Source organism: Callospermophilus lateralis, chromosome 11 (genome assembly GCF_048772815.1).
Source record: "Callospermophilus lateralis isolate mCalLat2 chromosome 11, mCalLat2.hap1, whole genome shotgun sequence".
Taxonomy (NCBI): domain Eukaryota; kingdom Metazoa; phylum Chordata; class Mammalia; order Rodentia; family Sciuridae; genus Callospermophilus; species Callospermophilus lateralis.
Genome location: NC_135315.1, coordinates 109836855 through 109843837, shown reverse-complemented (window position 1 = coordinate 109843837; position 6983 = coordinate 109836855). Strand labels below are relative to the sequence as shown.

Genomic DNA, 6983 nt, shown 5'->3' with positions numbered 1-6983 from the left:
AATTGGCCCCAAAGAAACCACAAAAAAGGAAAGTATATTTTAAGCCAATAAATTGCAGGATATAGATTTAACAGACTTCACAGAAAGCTCACCTAAAAGTGGAGACTGGGGTTGGGAAAGAAACTTTGAAAGATCAGCAAAATGCCAGACCAGACTGTAGGACTCTCAAAGACAGATAGGGTAGCCAGGTACCTGAATCCCAAAGAAGCAAAGTTTCCAAACATCATAAAATTTAAAGAGTTTTGTACATAAGCTTTCTCTAACACTGACTGACACAAAGCACAATGAGATGGCACTTCTAGAGATAGCAGCTTCAGAGAAACCTGATGGGATGATGAATGAGATCAGTAGACCTCCCCTGGCCTGCAGTGGCAAAACACCAGTTTTATTGCTAAGTCAGTGGAAAAAAACATCTTTTTTGCAAGAAGGCAAGAGAGGTCACCTCAAGGTTAAGGGGCCCACAATCTATTCTGTAAACAGTGGGGAAGTGGATAGAGAAGGAAGAAAAATTTGGTCTCAGACTGAGGCTATGGCTCAGTGGTAGAATGTTAGAGGCTCTTCCAGAACAAAGAAAAGGCAACGTGTCACACTTAGCATGCATGCCAACTCAGTGGTAAATCTCTCCTGACTGTGTTGTAACTCAGTTATGGGTGATGCTTTTGCAACTCTATAGTAGAAGAACATCCAATCAAACTGTTTGTTTATTATCTTATATGGGAGACAAAGAGCTTATAAGAGTTCAGTGCTCAGCTTTCAGGACGAAACTCCACAGAGCCTATGCTGGCACAAAAAGAAACACTGGTTCCTCCTGAATGCCCATGTGCCCCATGCACAAATATCACAAGGAGAGCACTTGCCCAACCTGAAAAAGGCCCTGGATTTAATCCCCAGCACCACAAAAACAAAATGTCACAGAAGTATGATCATCTTTATTTGGTCACAATGAAAAAGAATAAAAAGAATAACGTTATCTAAAGGTACTAAAAAAAAAAATCTTGAATAGTAGAATACCATGGTTTTATTTTTTGGCAAACTCCTCTTGGAATCACCTTTCTGGTTTGGCTGGTACTTTGTACAGAGTAATTAGATAGTGGAATATTTCTCTACACTTTATTTGTCTCTCAGTAGGGTAGCCCCATTCCTGTTTTCCTTCTCTGTGGAGAAGGCAATATGAATTAGACTGGGAAGTTACCTTCCAAAAGTGAGAACGGAATTAGATTGCTCCTTAGAGCTGTGGAATTATTTGGAATGTTTATGGTTACTCTAAAAACATAAAGTAATTACAAAATATGTACATCAGAATTTGATTTAAAGACACTTCATGTTGTGCTCACATTCCCTTAAATGTTACTTCCAAAGGTGTTCAGCCTGTAGCCCAGCTGGCATTTATGGGAAGAGGCAAAGACAGTTTGGGGGAAAAGACAAGGGTGTGGGAGTACAGGGGATGTCAAGGAGAAAGCAGCCTTCCAGTTGAAGATCAGCCCTCAATTTCAAGGTCAGCTTTGGTCTGGCTGGCCCCACAGGCAGAGCATGTGAAGCAGCCTCGGGCCAGGCCTGGGGAGGTCTACATCTTATTGAGTTCAAGCAGAGTCTGGTTCAGTATCATTTCTGTACAAACTTGCTAATCTTTTGTGAATATCAGTTTATCTTTCAAATCATCAATTGTCTTTTCTACTTGGGCAACAGAACTCTCAGCAAACTCAGCAGTGTTCTCTGCCTCCTTGAGCTTATCAGTAAGAATCTTTATTTCTTCCTCATGTCAATCTTGGTTTTTAAGAATACTTTTCTTTAGTAGCCCTCAGACACATCATTCTGATCTGCTCATCCACTTCTTGGAAAGGAGACTCTGCAAGCTCACCTGATTCTTCTGCCATTCCAAATCTTCTTCAATAATCATTAACTTACAAGCCCCCTCTTCGTACTTCCTATCCACTTCATCTGCAATGTGCTTAGGTTCTTAGAGTTGGATTTCCTGGGTTCCATCTTTACTTCATAGTTCAGGGCCTGATTTTCAATAACTTTCATACCTCTCTCACTTCGGGGCAGTAGCTAGGCACTCTTGGGCAAGGTCCAACTCCTCTTCCTCCAGTTAAAGGAGGCTACCACAGCCTCAGCCTTTTCCTGGCCAGCTTTCTCCATCTCCTCAGCATCCTCAACTTGCTGCTGCAGAACTTGGATCTTGTGCCTCACCTTCTCTACTGTGGTCATCCCTGCCATGGTGCCATCTTGTCACTTTTTGATATCTGCCTTCTACCTTCTCCACTCAGATTGGCAGCCAATTTTTTTCTACTGTTAAATTATAAATTGTGTAATTCATATAGAATTTTAGACATACTATCAATCCTTAGAAGTAAAAGGCATTTAACATCTTAAATCCTACATGCTTTAAAAGATAACTTCCAAAGTTTTCTGGGTGGAAATTGTATTTAAAACAACTATTTGTTCAGTATGATTAAATCATAATTATCTTTATGGACACTTAAATAAATTTTAACAGTGACAGAGTAACACTTTTGAATTCTAAAATATTAAAATGATATTGTTTCTGCTTTGTAATTCTCAGATTTGTAAATAAAAATCATATGATGAGAACTATTTGAGTGATTATTTTGGACATGTGTAATGTAAAAATACAAAGTAGAAGAGTATAAGATAAATGGATATCTGAAATCTGAGCTTTAGAAATTAGTGGAAGTTGCCTACCAAAATGAGAGATTTATAATAGCTAAGTCATTCCATCTTTTAATTTAAATTACCCTATATTAAATAATCAAATGTATTTTAAAAATGCATACAATATTGTTCTGTAGAATTGATTTAGCATGGCTTAATGTATACTTGCATCAAATAATACTCAAATTTTCCCATTGGAAATAATAGTTGTTTCAATTGTGTATAAGCAGTACCAAATATTTCAATCATCTGCTGAAAACCTGCCCTATAACCTGCCATATGTAGGTAGTAGAAAATTCCCATTTGGTTGCACACTTAATGGCTCTATTCCCTTAGAATTTAACTCCCAAATATTTGTCCAACTTATCTTCACAAAATGGTTTAAACATGCATCATATGTAAGATTGTTCCTAAGAATCCTGAGAAGCACTAAATCCCCATTTAGTTCTACAATTCATATGAATTTCACATGAGAGGCTAGCTACCATAAATGGGTTAATGATTTAACCATCTGAGTTAAAGTACTCACCTAAATTTGTTCAACTCCTTTCAAGTCTGGCTTTGTCTTCCTATGATCTGGAGTCTTCTTTTGAAACCTAATCCTCTTGTTGAATAGTTAAGTCCCAATGTCAATGCTCATTTAGGCAAATTTCCTACCACTACTTTTGCTTTTTCCATTACGTCTAATGTAATATCACTCTGTAATTTGGATCTTCCAAATACAGACCACCCACATTTTATTTCTGTCTGGGAATGCTTTTTATATTGCTCTTGCATCCTTGACTTTTGTCTTTCTCATATTTTTCTCATGTATTTATTATAATCGTTAGTTGTATGTTTTTTCAACAAAACTTTTTCAAATAGGTGTGTATGATTTCTAAATTAGAGACTTTTTGATTTTGACTTAATGCTCTAAATAAACATTTTAAGGCATCACATAGTGGCAAATTTGAGGAATATTCAATGAGTTGGTTATATTTAATAAGTCAAAAGTGAGTTATTAAAATTGAAGAACATAATAATCAAACAACAGAATGTTTAATTCCACCTGCATGTAACTGTCTGTATAGTTAGAAACTTACCCTAGTTATACTCACTTTCCTATGTACAAAATTATGATCATATGTTCTCTAATTCTAAAAAAAAAAAGTTTTTCTTCATTTGTTTTGTTTGTTTTATACTGCTGGAGATCAAACCCAGAAACTCATGATTACCTTATTAAGCAAGTGCTGTACCACTGAGCTACAATCTAAGCCACATCCAATCAAGCCACATTTATTTTTCTAAAAGTTTCATTCATATGTATATCTGTGTCTCTCAAAACTGCACTTAGGTAACTTTTAAGTCATATTTTTTAATGTTACTTTATTAGTGAGAATAAAACTTTTGTTCCAGAACTTATTAATATATAAACAGAAGCATATTTGATTTCTTATTCTTCAATATGTTCTTAGCAATCAAAAGGATATTTTAAATTCATATTTCGATCTCTAGAAAGTATCAATAAATATTTTAATAGTGAAAACTACATATGTATTATTTATTTTTTAACTCTGGTATTTCCATATAAGCTGCTAAAAAATGTATGTTTATTAAATTTTACCACTTATCTTCTACTGTGTTTGTTAAAGCTCTTTAGTTCACTGGCCAGTTTGAGGATTCAATATGGAATTCAGTCAGCTTTTCCGAACTTCTCAAGAATGCAAAAGTGCTATTTATTTGAATTTTGCTAATGTTTTCACAGAGTCAATGAGATTTAAAAAAAAAAAGAAAAAATTGCTGTTTGTGATTTTTGAATCAGAAAGTTTCTGGCACTGAAAAATGAAGAACCATTCCTTGAATTCTGTCAAGATCCTAACAATGCTGAACTATTAACACTAAATCATATTGAGCCAAACTTCCTTTCCTAACATTTGATTTCTTTCCTGAGATGATGTGTCAAAAAATGTACAGACACATTTCCAGAGAAAAAAAGGAGGTGTGAATTTATTTTTCTAAAGGACCATAACTATGTTTGGAGAGTTCAAATGTGTAAAAGTACCAAAGGGTTTTTTTAAAGAAATTTTCATTATTTGGGACCTTTTGAGTTCTATGTTGAAATTCTGATATTACTAAAATTATCTCTTCTATGAGTTTTTTTTGTTGTTGTTGTTGTTTTGTTGTGATGTGTTGTTTTCTTTTCAATCTTTGGATGTTCTATTCTGTGCTTAATAAACCCAATACAAAGCTCTGTGCTTATTATTACCAAGCACATCCCAGTTCTATCAGGAAAAAAAAAACAACTTTTAAGACAATATAAAGGAATTTATGTGTGTGTGTGTATATATGTATGTGTGTGTGTGTGTGTTTGTGTGTAAAAGTACTTTAAACACCATTTTACCACCGTTCTGAGGCCATTTAAAGTTCTCTATATTCTGAGTAGTCACAGAACAGCAATCAAGTGGAAATGACAGTGACTGACAATTACAGAGGAAATAAAATGTCTTCCAGAAGTGCACAGAGACCTGTGGACCTCAATCAACTGAACTACAAATCCATTAAGTGACTTAATTCTGTGTATCCAACTGTGAGATATACTTACCACTACACTGACAAGAGCTATAGATAATAAATGCAGCCTGTAATACAACTCACCATGTGAGAAGTGTGTTCCTCATGCTGAATAATCTGTGCTTTCCAATACCTCTTGTAGACAAAAACTGAGAAAGTGTCACACAGCTTAAAGAATGGAAAATAGGCTCAGTTTCATGGCTAATACTATCACTAGCTTCAAAAGAGATTCAAATTCAAATCGTGTTAATCACAAAATTTAAATATTCTAAACAGTAAACTCTTATAAAATATATTTTAGTTGTTAATGAACCTTTATTGCATTTATTTATATTTGGTGTGGATAATTCAACTCAGTGCCCCCAAAATGCTAGGCAAGCACTCTACCACTGAGACACAGCCCCAGCCCCAACAGTATACTCTTGAAATGAAAGAGTGAGTCTCTTTTTTTTTTAACTTATAGATGAATGCACAGTAACTTTATTATTTTTATTTGGTGCTAAGGATCAAACCCAGAGCCCCACATAAGTGAGGCAAACTGTTGTGGTGTAAAGTAATCAATAAAATCAGTAAGAGTATAAGATAGAAGTTATAAATTAGTAAAAAATATAGATTATAGAAATGATAAGATAGATAAGGCAATTATAAAGCAAGAACTGTCATAGACAAGCCTAACTCTCTATTTTGTTGCCTTCTATTTAAAAAAACAAACAAACAAAACTGTTATAAGAGCTGTTTCTGAGAAACTGAAATGAAAGCTGTTTTCTTATAATATATTGTTTTCTGTACTTTGTACCCCACAAGATGTACTGAACCCAGGATATGGTGGTCTTGGTGACCAAAGACTTTGAAGTAGATTCTTGATCCAGCTAACCACCTGCTGAAACTCAAGATAGGATTGTCTAACACCAGCTCAAACCCAATATGTAGTTAACTGAGTTGCAAAGCTGATCACTTTTTTTCTAGCTTCTGTGACTGGCTTGCTTGCATGATGAGTTGTGGCTTTCATCTATTAAGTTCCTAGGATACAGGCCAGGAAGATGCTGTTCTCCCACAGAGCTTCAGTCTCTATGGGCGGGTGACAGTCCCTGCCCTGATAAATAAAGCTTTCGCTATTTGAATTCGGACTTAAGAGTGTTTTCTGAAGTGGCTCCCCATAACACAAATGCTTTACCATTCAGCCACAGCCCAAGCCCGAGAGTGAGGTCTTTTCACATTAATATCTATTTTAAAATAGGCAAGATCACTAAAAAGTTAGAGGTAAGATCAACTTTAATTTTGAAACAAATTTACCCAAATTCCATGTGCTTTAGAGATTTGAACATTTTAGAAATGAGGCATTTTCCAATGCATACAAAACATATACTATGATTTACACTAAAAGTTTCCATTGATCATTTTCCTTTTTCTTTTTAAAATCACATGCAAAACTCATTTTCTTACCAATTTAATGACTACAATGAAAATGAAATAATTCATTCACTCATCCATACATTCTTTGGCAGACATTCATTGAGACATAGCTGTGTGTCAGGGGTTTGTAGGAGAGGCAAGTTTGAAAGAATCCACATGAACACCTAATACAACTTCAAGAGAGTAATATTAAAAATGACAAACTTCATTCTACAATAGAATTCAACAGTAAATAAAATTTAAATTTCAAGACTCTGTTTGTTCATTCACATGTAGTTTCCAGTAGAAATAAATATAGAGAGATGAAAAATTTTCTTTTTTCATCAGTAATTTTTTATTAATAATTT

The 6983-nt window shown here is 34.6% G+C and overlaps 1 pseudogene; it reads right to left on the bottom strand.

The window, feature by feature from the left end:
* Nucleotides 1-1564: 1564 nt before the first annotated feature.
* On the bottom strand, nucleotides 1565-2217 carry LOC143410055 (tropomyosin-like; annotated as a pseudogene).
* Between the last annotated feature and the right edge of the window lie 4766 nt (nucleotides 2218-6983).